This window comes from Sturnus vulgaris, chromosome 6, assembly GCF_052056855.1.
Source record: "Sturnus vulgaris isolate bStuVul1 chromosome 6, bStuVul1.hap1, whole genome shotgun sequence".
Classification (NCBI taxonomy): Eukaryota; Metazoa; Chordata; class Aves; order Passeriformes; family Sturnidae; genus Sturnus; species Sturnus vulgaris.
The window spans coordinates 3,859,397-3,876,270 of record NC_142248.1 but is presented as its reverse complement, the minus strand read 5'-3'; the positions used below and the strand labels follow the sequence as shown (position 1 = coordinate 3,876,270).

The window sequence follows — 16,874 nt, the reverse complement described above, 5'->3', positions numbered from 1 at the left end:
GGAGGCACCACAGCAAAAAGCAAACCTGCAGGGCTTGCTTTAGCACATCTGGGAGAAGCAGCTAGGGAAAATACATTAGAAAAGCAAGAGAGGGGGTATCTTAGAGAGCCAAAGACAAGGTGACAGCACAAAGAGGACATAAAATGAAGCAAGGAGGCACCAGTTACCCTGCTCTCCTTCTCACCAAGATACATTATTGGCAGGGTGACACAATGTTGTAGCAAACATGAATATGCATCAGTCATTATGCAGCAGATATTCAGGGGCACACTGCTGATTTATGGACCTGGCAGCTGCAGCACCAGCCAGCTGCAACCTAGAGGGATGAGGACAGTGAAACTGCTGGTAGAGAAGTCCACAGAAGACCTCCAAACCCAGCCCTTTAACAGCCATGGTGAATGAATTAATCACAACCAAGTCTGTAGCCATGCAGAGCCAACCAATGCATTCTGTGTGCAATGCTGGGAAACCATCACACAACCCAACAGAAACAGGAACGTCCAAAGGTTACAGTGAGAGATTTAAGTTTGGATCAGCAGAGCTTTATTAAGTTAGGGTCCTGAATTACCCAAACCTCACTTTGCTGCTCATGGTAAATCTCAGCCACATCAGAATTGTTAATGTGATGCTCATATCCCCTCCTTCTGCAGAAGTCGGGATTTTAAAAAATCCAAGCAATGTTGCTGTGGGTGAGTTAAATGCATCACTGTCACGTCACAGACCTGCTACAAAAAAAGACTGAAGATGTGAGGATTGCAGCTCTCCACACTGAAAAGGAAGGCATTTCCCCTTCGGCTCTGGAGGAACAAAGGGACACTGTCCAAGGACTCATCCTGCCTGTCTTGCAAGCACCACAGAATGGACGCAGGAGACATGCTCCTTCAGGAGTTTCATATATCCCACCCCTCAGCAACACACAACTGGCACAGCAGATCAAGGAACTCCACCCTGCCATGAAGAACCCACAACAATTAAGTGACTTCCTGACAGTCACACAGGAAACTTATGGTAAAGCTGGGGATTTCTGTTCCCCCCTATTCGAGCTTTTGTTGTAAAACATGTGCTCATCAGTGGCTGCGGTTGAGTGTGCAAGGGACAGGAGCACAAAGCCTTCTCCACCACCTCCAGCAGCCTCCAGCATCTGCTGGCAGACCTGCACAATCAGCAAAAGCCAGGGGGGGGTTTCCTTCCAGAGCTTCCTTGGGAGTCCACAGCAACGACAACAAGCAGGATTTGGGTGGGCTTGCAGCCAGCATCTGCAGGCCAAGTAAGGCTGAAAAGAAACCACAGAAATGCGAGACACCAAGCCTGTGTCAGATGTGGTTCCTCAACACTGGAGCCCAGCAAGCTGACTGACAAATAAGCAAAGCCCCTGAGAGCAGAAGAGTGGTTGAAGTCCCTCTGATAATGCCTAAAGGTTACATGTACCTACATCTTCGTAGAAACCCTCAACTTAACTCCAGTCCCTTGGACAACCCTGGTAGAGACAATGAGTAGATCCAGATCTGGCTTTGGCATTGCATTTGACATGGCCATAAAGCTACAAAGAGCTTTTTAGGTGGTCCTCTAGACAGATCAACAATTGATAGAAAAAAGAGCAACACTGGGCTCTGGTCCTCACTTGCACCAGGCATAACAGAGTCGGCAAATACACCAGTCACATGAACCAGATCTGCTTGACTGAAAGACGTACAGCCTGGAAGCAAACCATGCCCTGAGCTTCAGGGATGACATCTTGCTGTGGGAAAGAGTTCAGCAAGTCCATTAAGTGAATAGACAAAGAGATGCACAGGAGCCTGGACACAATCCCCTAACTGCAAACAGAAAGAAGGAAACCTTTAAGTCTTTAGAATGTCTTCAGTAGGAGGAGATGTCAGCCAGAGACCAACACCTGCATGCAGTTGGTACTATCCTGGCAAGCACCTGGTGACCAGGCACAGCCGACACTTACAACACCCTGTCCTTAGCACCGGATTTATCCTGAGAGCACAGAAAGAGACTATGCAAAGTACAACCCAAAGCATTTGCACCATGAGCTGAAGGAGTCACAGCTTGGGAAAAGTAAAACAGGGCAACATGATCCTGCAGGTGCCCTTCTAAGCTGAAGCATTCTTTTGTCAAGTGTGACAACGCAACCTCCATCACAGATCAACCTCTGCATGGCAAAGTCCTCAGGCAAATCCCATGCAGCAGCAGGAAAAGCTCCTGCACACTTGAAAAAAAAAAATCAAACCAAAACAAAAACAAACCAACCTCCCAAAACCAAAACAAACACACAAACAAAATAACAAACAAAACAAAAAACAAAGAATAAAGGGACTTGTGAACTTCGAAATGTAATGCACTGTAATTACTGTGATGTAACTTCATTAGGGCAGTGTAAGCGATGGCTGGGCATCAATGACATTGTTGGGGATTCTCCACCGCCCAAAACTTTCTTCTGCTCTTTTCAGAGGAAATCCTCTCTAGTCCCAGAGCAGGGTCTCATCCTGCCAGATTACCTGAAAAGCAAAAAAGGAGGCCCCTACACCCGTTTTCTCTTTGAAAAATGTCTAGCTCTGGTTGTCCCTGCTGTCCATACAACACTCAGATCTTTATATTCTGAAGCCACTGACACCTTGCAGCAATGAGATGCCAAAACTTTAAACAACACTTCTTTTTATATGCATACACATGACTTCCCATCTTCTTTCCTGGTGTCTAGCCATGTCACCTCAGCCTCTCAGATTTTTCTGGTCTTGTTGCTCAAGCACAGTTCTGCAACCCTGGGGAAGCACACATTGCAGAGACATTTAGAAACACAGCAGCATTCATTGGATTTATTCTTGGACTTTTTAAGGCTCATGCAAACAGTTCTGTATTTGACATGAAAAAAATAACCACAGAAGGCAAACTCAGAACTTCAAAGATGACTTCTCCTGACAGCCCTAAGCCATTATCTGTGTGTAGCTCTTTTTTATAAGGTGCAAGTTTTTATAGGTTCCCGAGGGAAGGGAGAGGACAGCCCAATCCAAGGAGTAAGAACCAGACAAGTGAGTCCCACAGCTGAGATCTCACCTTGAAGGTTCACCCTAAGGAAAGGGCAAAAAAGTAGAGTCCTTGCGCTGACACCACTAAAGCCAGGACCATCAACACTGGTTGAGGAACTCACTTGGTCTATTTTCATTTTCAACCCATTTGGAGTATTTATCCCTCTCTGCATTTTGAGACAGCAGCAAGGCATACTGATATTACCTTTGAAAGCACAAATATGTCTTTGTTCAGCCAGGGAGACACCCGGAGTGCCTACAGAACAACTATAAAACTCAGCCATCATAAAATAGAAGGAAGGAGGTGGCAAAGTTGTTTCCTCCTCCCTGGAGAGCTGGCTGCCATGATGAATTGCATATGGTGCTGGCACAGAGAACTCTTCCCAGGACCCTCTGCTAAGAGGTTTTCCCATACCACTGGCTTTTTAAGCATACACAGAGCCTCTCTAAGGAGTTTCAGCAACAGGGTGACAAAAACAAGTCTGCAGTCTCTGGGTTCATCCAGCCTTGTGTGGGTACAGGCATCTGTTAGACAATGCCTGGGGACCACGGCACAGGAACTGCAGCAGTGAACATCAAGCTGACTCACAGATCTTTGGCTTTGGCTTAACATATGAATAATAAATAAATAAATAAACAAACCAAAATCTGAAACTCCCTTCAGCCCACTGGGAAAAATCCAAGCATCTGCCTTCAATTCCCCAGTGCATAGTAATACAACTTTATTATTACACGTAAAATTATTACATTTTCTATATGTTGTTCTATATGCTATGTGTGTGAAGATCTGTTACACGACCTACATCACTCTGCAAATCACTGGCTGCTGGGAGTATTTCATGCTATCACCCTTTGCCATCAGTCCCCAGTGAGTGAGTCTTGACCTTTTATTCAATGGGTCATCCCTGCCCTCACAAGCACCAGCAATAACACAAGAACTGAAGCTCAGATACTTAATCCCTGATCTCTGGAAAGGGGGTTGAAAACTGGACCTCAAGGCACCTAAAAGCTCATACAACTACCTCCTGGGCTACAGCAAATACCACTAAAAGCAGCTCTAGGCAGGGCTGGGGGGACATAGAGATGAGATGTGAACCAAAAGACCTAAGTTTGTTCATACTGGTGGCTGCATCATCCCTTTTCACACCTTCAGGCTTTTCTTGGTCTGCTACTATAAATACAGACTGTAATAGCTAAGAAGGCACTGTTCAAATAGTGGGAGCCTGGTCCTATGCATGATCTGAGGTTCCTCTCCAATTCTGCTCACCCACACCCACAAAATCTGCCCTTTGCTGGCCATTCGAGACTTCAAGAGTGTTTGAGTAATGCTAAATGTCACAAGGCTGCTAGGGGTTTTATTTCTTTCCCCAGTGGTTTGGGAAAAGCAAGAAATGGACAGGTGATGTGAACTGGCACTGTTAAAGATGATCCAGTCTAATAAGATCATGCAAACTTCCTGACTCTTGTCATGACCCCATCTGTCTTGTGGGCTTCGAGCTGGATTAAAGAATTGCACAAAAGCTATGAAAATGATCCCCCTGAGGAAACAGTCATTTGGAACAACTACAGAAAATCTTCACTTTTGGACAAGAAACTCTTTCAGAGTTCTGGTGGTTTGGGGTTTGGCTTTTTTTTTTTTCCTTAAGGGAGCAGAGAACCACAACAGTGTCTGCAGTCAGAGGCTCTACCCTGTGGATCCGTAGCTCCTCAGATCCTTGGTGTGACAAAATTCTCTTTCCTTAGGAAAGTAACTTCAGAGCTTAAACTTGAGCTCTGAATTTTTACAATGCTGCCAATATTGTGAGCTTTCAAACAAGATTATGTACCTTCACAGGAGCCCAGCAGAGACAAGCCACCAGTTAGATTTTGAAGAGGGGTGATGTGCTAATAAAGTTCCCTCTTTACTTAAGGGTACTGGAGCTCAGCATGTGTTGTTTTCAGGGCTCCTAAGGAACATCCAGCAGTCTCTCACTCTTGTACATCATTCACACCTAGCTAGAAATAAATTGCTGCTTGGTTTCTCCCTTAAAATCCTCTTCTTTTCAGAAAGCAACACCCTGAGGACCATGTGTGTCCCTATGATGAACCTTCAAGGCCACAGCATGGTGTAGTGGGTACAGTTTCTACACAGCTCTCATTGTTCCCACACAGGAACTTCAACTGAAGAAATAAAATTAAAGAAATTAATCAAGTGTTTGCAAAAAGCTTTTTCTAAAAATGGAAAAATCCCACAAAAAAACACCATCTCATAGGCCGAACCAGCCAACTTTAAAGCACCACTTAAGCAAAAAGACAAGCTGCAGTTTTGTAATGGAGTATATTAACACAAGATAAAAAATCCTATTCCAATAGCAAGGAAAACATAGAGCTCAGAAGACTGAAATTTTGTCAACTTAGCCTCACAATCCATCCTTGAAAACTTACAGGAGAGCTTGTCTCACTCTTAATCAATTCCCTTCATCAAAGGCTGTTTAGGATGTATCATTATTGCCTTTCAGCTGTAGACTTAAGATTAGGGCAGAGAAAGTGAAGACCTGCAATGAAGGAAGATATATTTGAGGTTAGTATTTCTTGGCCAAATGGAGAGCTTCCATAAAGAGGCTGTTCCAAGTGGTGGCTGCCATTCCACAGGCCTCATTTTCCCCTACTTCCTCAGTTTTGATCAAACTCAGGACATACTATGTCAACTCCAACAAGAAATCTGAATTAAGCTAACAGTCAAAACCCTGATCAGATACATAAGTTCATGTAGTTGGCCTTTCTTCCTCCCTTTCAAGTGGCTGCATAGTCATAAGACAACACCACTGTGATTGGCCAAGGTTATTGTGAAACACTCAGCTGATGGCCCAGACTGAGTTTTATAGGGTGACAACTCCTCCACACCACTTTAGGCAAGTGTTTTATTCTTTATTCTACAGCCCCAGAGGATTTGGTGCTTTTGCAGAGCACAACACAAATGCAAGTTCAGAGAGTATTCTGAAAAACACAGTGAACACAGACTTCATCAACTTCACTCAAAGGTTTTCCACTGTACCTAAACATGAAGTGCACTCTCTTGGTCTAAACTAGATACCTTTTTTTAAACCTGTGGAGGCAATTTACCCTCTAAAGTAGCCACTTTTCATGCAGTAGCTCAGAAGAGAACACACAAGATATCTGCGAGCTGTGTGGGTGCCTGACAGAGCTGTGACAAGCACACTTCACACACCCCTCTTAAGATAAGGCTGCCATAGCTAAACGAGGCAGAGAAAAGGTATTTCCTTGAAACAGGTTCTCATTCCTTTGACAATATCCCATGGTGTTAACTTTCCTGCTCTTGCATGGTCTGGAGCAAGGCAAGGACTTGCATCTCCCAGCCACCACCAAGTGTGTGTGGGAATGCAATGGGAAAGAAGGATCCTGCCACTCAGCTGGGCTGGCATCCCCTCCAGCCACACCAGGCTCACAGGCTGGGTACCTGCAGCACCACATATTGTCTGTGCCTTGCCTGCAGCAGCTGCAGAGCCAGTGGACAAAAGCTCCCACAACCTCTCCAAAGCTGAATTTGCAGCAACACGTTGCTTCTTAAGGAAAAAAAAAACACAACATGCTCATTTCAAAGTAGCCAGCTGGTGAGGAACAACAGCACGGAGAGGGAAAAAAAAAAAATACAAACCACTTAGCACCACTTCCCTTTCTTTCTCTCACATGGAGTTGAGAAGCTTATATTAATTGCAAAGCATGAGAATCTGAACAAACACCCTCCTTGGGCAACCAGGGCCAACCCCAGGAAAATATCTGCATCTATGGGATGTGCAAGTTGTGCAACTAGCAAAATATCAAGACAGATAAGGCAGGGACCTTCCATTTAGGATCTACTGAAACTCACAACTCTGTCGTGCTGACTTGGCTAAGACAAGCTACTTTATTTTTCTCCCCCTTGTTCTAGCCTTCACAGGGGAAATAATACCAGCCAAATTCATATCCAGTCTAAAGCCACTAGACAGTATTTGGAGAGCTGAATCAATTTTTTACCCTAAAGGTAAAATCTTAAGGAAGTTCTTGGTGCAATAAGGTTGGGTCTACCACGGACACAAAAGGTAACTTGATGGCATTACACAATTTCCCATGTCCAAGGCTCGATATGGCCCTGTTTGCCTAGATTTAATTACATATATATGTTATTAGGGAGTTAGGAAATTAGTTGGAAGGTCATATAGTTACAAAACCTTTATGAAAGGGATGGATGGATAGATCCTGGTTCTCCTGCCAGCTTTCAAAGACCCATATGTACACCTGTTCAATCAGGAGAGAAACAGCTGAGTGACACTGCTGCAAATCTTCCAGAGACCTATAAACCATCTCCTGTTGACAAGGCAACCAGCATGCTGTCAGTGACAAAAATTAACAAGTAAAAAGCACTGTTTTGTCACAGTGCATCCAGCCAGCAGCAGGCTGATGCCAGCACAAGGCCAGCCCTAAGCACTTACCTAGAAATGCACGGGAGCTGCAAGGACCTGATGCTGTGCCAGGTGCTTCCCTGTTGGGAAGCTCTTCAAACACTGTCAGCTGTTTACTGTACCAAAGGGCAGAGGGAAAGGACAACAAGGAAAGTATCAGAGAAAAAACATATGGTAACTGCAAGCCCTGATATACCTTGCTTACTGAATTAAAAACATGAAGGTTTTCATACCTGCCCTCTCTCTTTCCTAGGGGCATGAGATGAGAAGTACAAAAGTTTGTGGTGGACACGTAGCCAGGAAAGACCAGATGCATTGTGAAGTGAGGAAAATATACCATATAATGGAATATAAGGTAATTTTTTTGCCTTTTTATGTAGCATATGTAATATGTGTGTTTCCCACCTAGGATCAGCCAGAAATTTCACCTCTAATAGCCTTCCTGCTACTGTAAAGTTTGAAGCAACTGCAGTGCACACACTAGAGACTCTCCAGAGCACCATTTAATGGGTATCTGGAGTGATGGGAATTACAGCATGAGTATCAACAACAAACAAAACTGGGGTATAAAACTGACTTTTTTTCTTTAGGGTTGTAGCATTGAATCATGCTGACAACACAGGCATGAGATGGAGGGTAAAGACTCTGGCATGGCACCATTCCCTACTGAGCAGGCTTGCAACCAGCTGTCAGCACAGAGGCTGACTTCAGGCTCTGTGGGCTCTTGCTGCAGACAGGTTTCTCACTCCCAAAACACCCAGTATACTGCATTTCTGCCACCGGGCTAATTCTTCCCCAGCAAAAGGCATGATGAAACAAGTGCTCCAAATCAAAGGGGAAACTCAGCCAGTCAAAATCCTCCCCAGACCATCAGGCTTTATTCCCTTCAGTTGGGTCAACTTCATTTTTCTAGCTCCTTCAAGAACAGCTCTAGGTCTCTTCCAGCCTGCTCCCTGCACACCATGCCAGGGTCTCCAGAGAAACCATGAAGGTTCAGGTCAAATGGGATACAATCTACAAAAACTCAGCCCATCACCCTCAAAGCCACACCATGGCATGTAGCAGTGCCTCAGTGTTAGGAAAAAGGCTCTTTTTCCCCTAACAGAAAGAGTTTTACCCACCAAGCCTGGAACATCCAGACGTGCAGCCCTTTTAGAGGCACTGGAGGGCTCCTGCTGCTATCACCTGCTGGTTTGCAATCTGAAGTCCCCCTGCCATTGTTTCAGCTCTAGATATAGACATCTCATGGCTTTCCCCACTCCAATACAATACCTGTTTGGGCACATGCAGGAGGTCGTGAGCTCCTGAGAAGTACCCAAATAACTCCTGACCTATGTTAGCAGCTAGTTGGCCTCAGTATGAAAGGATAAACCAAGGACAAAACTGTTCCATTCATACCTACACTTTCTGCCTTCACTTGGTTAAAATATCCCTTGGTGCAGAGTGGGACAGGATTGGAGCTCTCTCCTAGGAGCACCTCTGAGAGGTGCTGAACTCAGTCTTCCAGATGCTGTCTGGATGACATCCCTCTCCTCCACTCTTGGCCAGCAAGGAATCAAAGTGAAGGGTAGCTTCTTGACCACAGGAAGATGAACATGCTTACCAGATCAGACAGCCAAGGACAGACCACATCCAGCAGTTTTGCCTCCTTTTTGTGCTACCCCAGCATGCTCAGTGCAAGGAGCTCATCTCACCTATAGCACAGGTATGTCCAAAAAAGCCCATCACCCAGAGCCTCTCGATCATCAATGAGCAGAGACAGGCACAGTCTGTCTGATCTGTTTCAGGTATCCACTTGCATGACAATGAGGTGGAAGCACTCATTTCCTCTGCTGCCCATAAAGGGGGACTGAAGGGCTGGGATGTGAGATGCCAACATCTCAACAGGGGAATTGCACCCCATCTTGCACTTTACAGTAAGCTTTTCAGAGAGAGACTATCTCACCCTGCACCCAACATAAAAGCACTTCAGCCCCTAAGGCCCAAGGGTAACACTACACTTCAAGTGGGAGATGAGAGGCCCATGCCCTTAAGTGTTTACCATCAAGAAAACTTCACAACACCTTCCCTGTAATGATGTTCCAAGTGGATCCAAATAACTTTGGGGGATGGCTGAAGAGAAAGCAGAGCTGCAGGTCTCAGCCTGCCTCTGTGTTAGCAGGTGGAGAAAGGAGAACATCCCAGGCACCAAACACTTCATGCTGTGAGAACCCAGAGCACTTTGTGCCCGTCAGGAGATGCACCATGACAGGCAGGGGAGGATGAACACATGCAGCAGGGCTGGGTCAAGGACACAGGAGAGCACAGCAATTTCTTCAAGTAGGGAGACTTGGGATTTACAGGCCAGCCTTGAAGAGTCTCCTCTTTGTGACTTCTGATATACAATCCTTTGGGGCAAGCAACACAGGAGCTTGATGCAGACAACTGCAAAACAGTGAATCTAAGGGCAGGAAGCCAAAGCAGATGGTGCATGTTAAATGGAGCTGTCATGCTGCTAGGCTGGCCAGGGGAGAGATGGAGGAGGTATTCTGAGATTTGTGAAGCCATCAGCCCTCGTGCTACAGAAAACAACATTAAGCTCAGACAGGGATTGAAGGCAGAATAACTTCCCTGATAACAGGATGCATGGGGCATAAGTTGCTACAAAGGGCCCTCACATAAAATAGGGGGAAAAAAAGCAAGCATGGGAAAGACTGCACAGTATTCACCCACAGTGAGACTGAACTGGTTTAGAAGAAAATGAGAAGTTTAATTCAGCTCCCTGAAAGGGTGACCTACTGTTGGCAGAGCTTTTTCTTCCAGCTCAGCATTCAGTTGTCACCAAGCTCACAGGCTCCTACCTAAGAGTTTAAACATTATCTCTTTGCATTCTAATCCAAACAGTACTTGCCCCCCATGCCCAGCAAAGCAAGCCATGCTGAGAAAGTGTGACTGCTGGTTGTCCACCTCCACGCAGCAGCTGCCAGTCACATCCCAGTTCCACAACACAATCCATTTGATTATTTTGATCTATTCAGGTGGTAGTGTTCTTTTGCTTTTCCTCCTCCTCTGGGATTTCTCCTGAAATTGCTCTAAGCTGCAAATTGAATAAGGTAATTCCAGGTGCAGAGACTTTGAAACAAAGGAGATTAAAACCTCCTGACCTGAGAGATACTGCACTGCCCACCAGTCCAGCCACTGCAGTCAATAGAGTTCAACCAACTTCAGCTGAACCTGAACGAGACCTCACACCCTGCTGCAATGCAATTGCAGGGCTTGCCACAAAAAAAAACCAACATGTACTTAGTAGCATGCTCTGAAAAAGCCCAGCCCTCTCCTAGGCACTCAGCTTCCCACCTCTTCACAAGGAGCACACTTCAGATAAGCAACTCTATACATCTTTTTCTTTTAAACTGTGCATCTTCCACTAAAACTCAGGAAGGCCTTCCTTAAGCCTTCTCAAGAGCATCCTTGTTTTCCCTTTCCAAGGCAATTGTCTTGTTTTTCCTTTAAAACAGTAGAAATTTCAAGCCAGTCTTCATAGCTCAGTTTGCATCCATAGATTGGTGACTACAAAATCCAACTAGCTGCCCTAGGCTTTTACAAACTCCCAGCCAGGGACCTGCACCTCATGGGCTGTAATCCTCCCCCATTTCCTCTCTAAAGATGCTAGTACCAGAGGCTCTTCCCTACCACCCTCCTCAGAGAATCATCACCAAAACCTTCCTTGTTGCTACAGCAAGGACTCAGCAACAACTGCCCTTTTCAGAATATCTGAACAAGAAACAGCCCCGTTAGAATCAAAGGAGGAAGACAAACTTAAATCCCAGGAATAACACCTCTGCTTGGGCAGTTTCATCTCCACTGCTTCCCTTTGCTCATCTCCCATCCTGAACAGGTTTATCATCCATTCCACGGTTGCTGTGAATTATCCCAGAGGTGAGCCTATTTCAGCAATAAACTGTCACAATACATTCCCTTCTACACTGTTTTTAAAAACATGTGAGCCCTGACTGCCAGAGAATTGTTTTGGAAAGATTAGATTAGATGCCTCGGAAACTGCTTTGGAAAAAAAAAGTAAAGGGTTTTCACTTCTTGAAGAAACTCACTTTTTTTTTCCCCCCAGGAAGTTTGTTTTATTTTTTAACCTCAAAATTTGGTCGATTAACTCCATCTTGGTTTTTAGCTCTTTCCACAAGAAGTGCCTTGATGCAGATGACCAATAGGGAGATTGCTCATTTTGCAATCATCTGCCACCAACACAAATTAAGGTCCTAAAGCCCTCTGATTTTTAAAACAACCCTCATCCAGAGGCCTCCAACATTTCTATTCAATTGACCAAATCTTCTTACTATTTTTCCAACTCATAACAAGACACACAGGGGATGTTTATCCATTTCTTTGGACTCAAACCCCACTTACAGCCTGGAAGACTGACATGCAAAGGAGTGCCATCTCAGCCCTCCACTCACATCACTCCTAAGACTAGACACCTAAAATATTAAAATAACACGTCAAGACATCCTTGCTTGAAATTATAAAAGGAAACAAACCCTCACCTTCACAGAGTTCATTGTGATAAGAAAGCATTTTTCTCATCAGAAAATCAGATGAGCAACACATCAACAGCTGGGTGCTGAATCTTTTGATGCTCATCAGTTACCAAAGGAAATGGGAAGCTGACCTTGCAGTCAAAGTGCCAGACTAGGACAACAATTTCTGTTCTCATCTCTGCTCTAAGCTCCTCCTGTTAATGTGAATTTTCATTCCCCAGTTCTCAGCTGTGAAACAGGGGGTTGTAAAAATCCCTCTCCTCTCCCTGCCTGGTGTGTGCCCCAGCTATAGGCACTGGTATATACTTGTATCTATGAAAAGTAGATACTTCCTAGCAGATATGAGGGGCAGCCAAGCCTGGACACTTCACAGATTGGAAAAGGGTTGCTGCTTGAGATATACACCACAGAGGAAGAGGAACAGCAGAGGTATAAACTGATGTCTACTGAACACAGATTAATGTGCTCATCATAGAAGGAATGTAAAGCAGAGGACATCTTGTCAGCCCCCTGATAAGCAGGTGCACTAATTGTGGGGATCAGATGACTGTAATTTGCTCATGAATCAGATTTCCACCCTCATCCATCTACCTTCCCTGCTTTGCCACAGACCTGGTGAGACCCTTGCACATGTCCCTGTCACTATGAGCCACACCAGTACTACAGCCTTGTTTCTGTGGGAAAGCAGGGGCTGAAGCACTTTTGCAGGTCTAAATCTCTCTCACACCTCTGTTTCCTACCTCCACCATAGTCATGGTAGTAATTTCTTTCCAGTGCATATGTTTTGAGAATCAATGCCTTGATATTCCTAAATTATAGGGACAACCAGAATAGCTACAGAGCCATCAACTGCAACTGAGTACCACAGAATGGAGGACATGCAGCTGTACTCTTAGGAGGGGAGAGAGCAAATCTGACCCTCTGAGACTTCAGTACAACCACCACACACCCCAGGAGAACAATGAGGCAGAAAGTGAAGCACGGATTTGTGTGCACCTCCTCATCCATCAGCAGCTACACTGATGGCCAGATGGGAGGTGACACCACCAACCAGCACAGCAATGTCCTTCCCCTGCCTAGCCCCCAGCACTTATCCTCACCCTGCCTCCCACATCAGCAGAGCAAGAAGCCAGCACATGCTTGTCGAAGCAGGTCAGGGAGCAGACCACTCGCCCAAGGCTGCCTGTGTGGAAAGTGGGACAAGCCCTCCAGAAAAAGCCAACTGGCCTCTTACAGTATCATGCAAATCAGGAAAAGGCCGGGAGAAATCTTGCATGACCAAGGTTATATTGTAAGGTTATGTATTCATCCTCTGCATACAAGGGGGGGAAACAAGGGGGGGGAAACAAGGGGTGTGCATGCACACACCAGGCAGGAGGTACCTCCTGCTTTTACCAGCATTTGCTAGGTTTGCACTATACAAAGGAGAGTTGTGCTGTTCACAGCAGGAGTCTAACAGAGCGGGACCCAAAAGGAGCCATTGCATCTACAGACAGAGACCCAAGGGGAGACAATGAAAAAAATTAATCACAGAATTTGCATACACACAAGCCAGGATCAATCCCATACAAGAAACAGTGATGTTCTATTTACTTAACATAATCAACTACTGTTTTATCTATATATCATACCAACCAAAAGCCTGTTTCTCAAGCCCAGCCTCTATCCTAGAGAATGAATTGCAGTCCCTCACATAACATTAAGCCCCTGACATCCAATGCAAAGCCATCAGCAGGGAAGGAGCACGGTTGCTACAATCACTACAGAAACACCACACCAAGAATACTTCAGAACTACAGGAATACTACAGAAACCTAGTGCCACACCAGGAATACTGCTTTGGCTACCGCAGTGGCTATCTGAGGTGGGATGGAATCCATCATTTGCAGGCTCCAAATTTATATATTCAAGTTTATTCTATAGACATAGTTTGAAGCAGGCTGAATAGGGCTGGATGTAAGCCACAGTATTGCTGAAGATAGCACAGTGTGCCAGAGCGCTCGACGTGATCCTGGAGCAGGCCGACACAATGGCTGCCTGTTACCCCAAAAAACTGCTGATGAGCAGAGCTCACTTCTCAGCAAGCCTCTAAACAAGATCCCAGCTTGCCTCAGGCACAAGCACTTGCTGGCCAGACTCTTTGGAGATTTTTCACTGGTTTGCCTTTCTCAGGGAATATGGCCCCATGCATTTCCACTGCCAGCCAGCCATGCCAGTTGAGCCTTGACCAGCAGGAGAGCCAACGCACCACTCTGCACAACACAGCCTCCACAACGCCTTCTCCCACTGATCTCCTCCTTGCTTCTCTCTCTGCAGAGCCTTACCCAGGGAGAACAGGGCAGCCTGGAGCTGTGCACACCTGCATCCCTCATTTCACTCCTACTCCCTGGCTTTTTAGATCTTGCTCCTCTTCTTCTCCCAGTAAGAGCACGACATCCTCTTCATTTCACAGGTCACAGCTTCTCCCTCACGTCTGCTGTTCTCTCAAGGATGCTAAACAAGCAGAAGACGTACAGGCATCTTCCCAGAGACATTGCAGCAATGTCTCTTTTTTGTATTCGTCAAGTTATTGCTCCCACACACACACATTTAAACTCAGCTCCACCAGCTCTTGAATTTAAGTTGCATATGAGCAGTCTGATCTATAATGGATTTAGCTATGCAAAAGGAAAAATCCTCTTAAAGTTTGGCCCACAGCACAGCAGTGTACAAGAACCTGGGCTGCCACTGCCTCTGCATTATCAGAGTGCCTCGCCCAGGGCATCCTACCCCTTTAGCAGATAACCAGCAAATGTCCAGCCTATCTGCTAGGTCAGTATCCCTCCTAAAGAAAAGTCCAGTGAGATAAGCAATCAGCTTAGCCAAGGCCAGATGGGGGTAAGGACTCCCCAGTTCACAATCCTGTGGCTTTAACCACAAAGTCATCTTTCAGCACAGAGTTCAGCTGTTCCAAGAGCCCACATTACTGTCAGATGGGCACCACGGGCAGGTCATGCACTAAGATAGTGAGCATGGAAAGACTATTCCCTCTGTAGGCATTCAGGTCAGTTAGCACCACACACAGGAAGCTACAGAACCATTTCCCACTGGTGAGAAGTTGATAACGGGGTTTTGGTTTTACTGAGCCAGTCATTAAACACTGCTGATCCCACATTATAGAGAAATAGGCTGCAACACACAGAATAAACCAGATCGTGCTGAAGTATTTACCTCTGGATATCTGTAATTATAAACCAAACATCATCAGCTTCTCTCTCTCCCTGCAGTAAATAATTAACTGCAAAAGAATATTCCTCTTGGCTCCATCCTCCCCAATCAATTCTGCTTTGCAACAGCGTGCCGCCTGGATTGCTCGCTGTATCAGTGCACCCGAGTGTCACCCAAACCCCCTCGGAAGACAGAGGTGAGGTGCAACTGTTCAGTACAGCACAGACCTTTCCTTCAGGGTACAAGGGGACATCGTGGCATAACTGCCAGTACTTCAAGCAGACAGCTATGACATACACAGCTTAGCTCATGCACTGCTGCAACATCACTGCAACCATCAGCGGAGGCGAATCACGCACTCTGAGCGCTCCCATCACACCCCTCTGGACTGCCTGAGCTTTATTGCCAAGGCAGAGCAAATTTCCTCCCCGAAAAACAAGGTTTTCTACTGCTTTCATTGTTTCTGAATTATTCTCCCCACCCCTAGATTTCATCCAGGGGTAAAAAAAAATAAAAAATTAAAACCCACCAAAAAAAACCACAACCCCAAAACAAACCAAGCCTTCTTTATAACAAGAAACATCATTTTTAAAGAGACTTTCATTTCAGTACTAGATCAAAGTTGAATATTGTGACTGCTCGGTCATGCACTATAACCTGCACAATGACCTGTTCACGTCTTGTCACCTACCCTCATCAACCTGAATTTCATACAGACTCCACGGGTAATAGGTAAACCAGAAAATGTCCAGAGCACTCGTTCCTTTTGCCCTACTGAAAGACACCTCCTGGCTGTAAACCCAGTGGGGAAGAAGGATGATGCCAGGGGGAAGGCAAAACTGCCTGGCAGGAAGGCTGGGTTTGGTCAGACAGCAGATGGAAGCAGGTTGCATACAGATACACAACCAGGGAACAACACAAGGGCTGCCATTTGATCCTGGTTGCTTTCTTAAGGTACAAAGTCAAATTCACTTTTGAAAGAGGTATAAGAACACAAGCAAAAATAAAGAGCTGGGGAAAACCTCCAGAACTGCAGGAATACCCTTCCTGCAACAGCCAGAAAACACGGGAGGAAGGAGAGAAGTATTACCACCAAGCAAACATCTTCATACTCACACACAGTCTGGGTTCAGTTTTACATTTTTATGGGTTTAAACACATACCAGATTTAGTCGAGCTGGCTATGAAGTGTTCAATAAAAAAACCCCACCAAGAAGACAGAGAAAAAGAGGAAAAATGGCTAATTTGGACTCAAAAAGCATGGAAAGAAAGGTTCAAGAAAGAGAAAGAAGAATGGAAGGAAAACCATGACACAAAAGAGATAAATGAAACAGATACCAGGGAAAGTTCAGGAAAAGATAAACTATGCAAAAATGGAATGAAAACTGGAAGGGAAAGATAAGAGAATTAGGAACATGCCATGGCAGATCAGTTGAACGGCAGTTGGCAAATAGATCATTTATTTAATCTCATTCGTATTTGTCAAATAATTTGTTTGATTAACACTCTTTTGTGGTCTTCAGCCAGGTATAGAGCTGATCAAATACCATGTCATAAATATATTATTAGATTAATACAAGTAAAATTCAAATACATTCAACATTTTTATCTGCTGCTTAATAAGCTCTGGTTCTAAATTTGCAGTTCAAAAATGTTAAAATAGAACG

General features: G+C 45.1%; 1 protein-coding gene across 3 annotated transcripts in view; it reads right to left on the bottom strand.

The window, feature by feature from the left end:
• Positions 1-16,874, bottom strand: part of HRAS (HRas proto-oncogene, GTPase) — a 41,139-nt gene that overhangs the window by 19,719 nt on the left and 4,546 nt on the right. The gene's annotated exons all lie outside the window — the stretch shown is intronic.